Raw genomic sequence first — 3,556 nt, forward strand, 5'->3', positions numbered from 1 at the left:
TGTGCCTGTTTTGCTCTGAGTAGAATATGTACGCAGGTGAAATTACGTGGTTTTCTGTTGAGCAGGCTGGGAAGGAACAGTTGGCTTAGGCTAATGAATATGCCTGGTATGCAGTTACCATACTAAAGAAGTCTTATCAAAATACACACGGGGAGAGAGGGAGAGGTGCAAGATCTTGCTGATGTGACCCCTCCATCTCACCTGGCCATAGAACAGGTAGCACAGGCTAGGTGTCTCGGTGTCACAGAGCCCATACTGCCTTTATAAAAATGTAAGTATTGTAACATCAGAAAACCAAATTGCTTTTAATGTGGTAAACAACAAGGCCATGTGTTGAAATGGGAATCTGTACTGAGCACCTACTTCCAGTGGGGGAGTTTATTCATTATATACTGGTTTCTTTTTCACGTTTCCAATAACTTAGTACTTTTTTCCATTTTGATTCTGAAAGCCAGGTTCCTTTTCACCCCGCCAAAAACCCCATGCTGTGTTTGAACCTGAAATGTTGTGTTGCAAAAATGGAAAAGCATATTTAAAACACTAAAGACATGACACTGTGTTGTTTCTACCATTTGGTAATGTACTCTCATCCTCTGCATTGCTGGGTACCTCTCACGTCAGCAGGCAGCAGTGTGAAGAAGAGGCTACCAGCAGAAAGTGACAGGAGAATGGAGGGCAGGAGCCTTGGCTTCAGTGGACTATTGCAATGAGTGAGTACAGGCAGGAGGGTGGGGTGCACAGAGTGGAAATCAAGTCATAAAAAAGGAATTCAGAGCAAGGAGCAAGTATGATGGGGATGGAGGACAAGGGGTGGCTGAAGATTTGTTTTCTTTTGAAATGCAAGTGCAATGAGGGAGGAAGTTGATGGGGAACTATGAATCCACAGCCACTGGGGTGTGAGGCAGCAAGCCAGAGGTGATGGAAAGTGTATTTCTTGAAGTCTGCATTAAAATTCTGGTTGTAGTGGGTGTGGCTTTAGGGGGCATATTCCCCAAGGTTTTGACTTGGGTTCAATGCCCAAATTTTAGGTCATCTGTGTGCCTACATGTTGGCACAAAGTCAGAGGGGCCCACTGACTTACCAGAGGAAGAAATTAAGTGTAGGGTGAGGGTGCCTTACTCAAACCTTGTCTATCCAAACATGCTGAATGATAGGAGCACTGGCCTGGCATGAGCTGGCGTGTCTTTGGCGTACCAAAGATATTCCAGCAGACTTTACAGTCTTGAGTGGCATCTCACAATGTGTTTGGTATCTGGGTTTGGTAACAAGGGTTGCACTCTGCTGCTTGAACCATGTAAAGTGTGGCTGGATGTACAGCATGTTGTGAACAAGAGAAAATGTGTGGAAGATGGAGTACAAGTCCAAGTTTGTTCCTGCCAAAATGCAGTTTCAGGATGAGCAAGCCACAGAGCACTTGGTGGAAACAAATGGTTTGAGGTCTGCAAGTGGCACTGGAAAATCCAGCATACAAACTCAGGCAAGCATAGGCAAAGCAAAACTTTTCGGGACTTCACAAAATCTTCTTTTAAGTTGATATTTTAGTGCTTTGTCTGTGAACAGGGAATTGTAATGCTTGCTTCTTTCACTACCTTGAAGGAGTACTTCCCAAGTCAATGTTTTTGTGTTAAATGTATTGGTGCAGTAGGATTTTGGAGATACAGAAGATTCTTCTGCTTTGTTACTGACTTCCTGGCACTCTCTTGATGGAGAGCAGTATTCCTGGGCTTTTCCAACAGGCAGTAGCTTCGAAGAGGACTTTAAATCTTCCAGCTATCCAAAAAAGCCAAGTGTTTGTCTGGAATTTAACATGCAAGCATTGCAACCTCCAGGAAGGATGAGTTTTGTGATTTTTCTTTTGTTCAGTTAATATGTACACCAAGTTTTTTGCTTTGTCAGGAGAAACACTGAATGCAGACAACCAGGTGGAAAACAGTAGTTCAGTGTCTTATTAACAGCATGGTTTGTACATAGTTCCCCCACAATAAACTGGGTCTGCAGTCCAGTAGGGCATTGCCTACTCTTACAGCGACTGCTTTGATTGGTGTATAGAAACTTGTAATTTCTGTGAAGAATGTATGAATCGTTAGTGAGTGAAATACAGGTATTCAACTAAGTTTTGAATTGTAATAGCAAAATCACAAAAGTTATATTCACCAATATCTGCTATTGCTTATTTTACTTCTCCCACGTTCTATTCAACTATAAGATTTGATACATAAATGAATGACTATGTTAGGCCTGCCACTGCAAGAGAATATCTAAATGCACACAGCTAGACAGCAGGTGTTCATGGTGGACAGGATCCTGTTATTGCTGATGATGGAGCAGGTCATCTTGAGAGCCATCACGTGGCATGTACAGGACAACCAGATGATTGGGCCTAGTCAGCATGGGTTTCTGAAAGGCAAGTCCTGCTTGACTACCTGATCTCCTTCTATGACAAGGTGACAACCTGCTTAGTGGATGAGGGAAAGGCTGTGGATGTTGTCTACCGAGACTTTAGTAAAGCCTTTGACCCCTGTTTCCCACTACATTCTCCTGGAGAAGCTGGCAGCTCATGGCTTGGACAGGTGTACACTTTGCTGGGTAAAATACTGGCTGGATGGCCAGGCCCAAAGAGTGGTGGTGAATGGAGTTAAATCCAGTTTACAGTGGCTGGTGGCCGGTCACAAGTGGTGTTCCCCAGGGTTCAGTATTGGGGCCAGTTCTGTTTAATATCTTCATCAGTGATCTGGACGAGGGGATCAAGTGCACCCTGAGTAAGTTTGCAGATGACACCAAGCTGGGTGGGAGTGTTGATCTTGCGGGTAGGAAGGCTCTACAGAGGGATCTGGACAGGCTGGATTGATGGGCTGAGGCCAATTGTATGAGGTTCAACAAGGCTAAGTGCCGGTTCTGGCACTTGGGTCAAAACAACCCCATGCAATGCTACGCACTTGGGGAAGAGTGGCTGGAAAGCTGCCCAGCAGAAAAGGACCTGGGGGTGTTGGTTGACAGCCAGCTGGATATGAGCCGGCAGCGAGCCCAGGAGGCCAAAAAGCCAGTAACATGCTGGTTTGTATCAGAAATAGTGTGGCCAGCAGGACTAGGGAAGTGATCGTCCCCCTTTACTTAGCACTGGTCAGGCTGCACCTCAAATACCATGTTCAGTTTTGGGCCCCTCACTACAAGAAGACATTAAGGTGCTGGAGCATGTCCAAAGAAGGGCAACGAAGCTGGTGAAGGGTCTAGAGCACAAGTCTTATGCGGAGCCACTGAGGGAACTGGGGTTGTTAAGTCTGGAGAAAAGTCTCAGGGGAGACCTTATCACTCCCTACAACTGCCTGAAAGGAGGTTGTATCGAGGTGGGTGTAGTCTCTTCTCCCAATTAACAAGGGATAGGACAAGAAGAAATGGCCTCAAGTTGCACTAGGGGAGATTTATATTGGCTATTAGGAAAACTTTCTTCACCGAAATGGTTGTCAAGCATTGGAACAGGCTGCCCAGGGAAGTGGTTGAATCACCATCCCTGAAGGTATTTAAAGGATGTGTGGATGTGACATAAGAGGACATGGTT

The sequence above is a fragment of the Strix aluco genome, chromosome 2, assembly GCF_031877795.1.
Source record: "Strix aluco isolate bStrAlu1 chromosome 2, bStrAlu1.hap1, whole genome shotgun sequence".
Classification (NCBI taxonomy): Eukaryota; Metazoa; Chordata; class Aves; order Strigiformes; family Strigidae; genus Strix; species Strix aluco.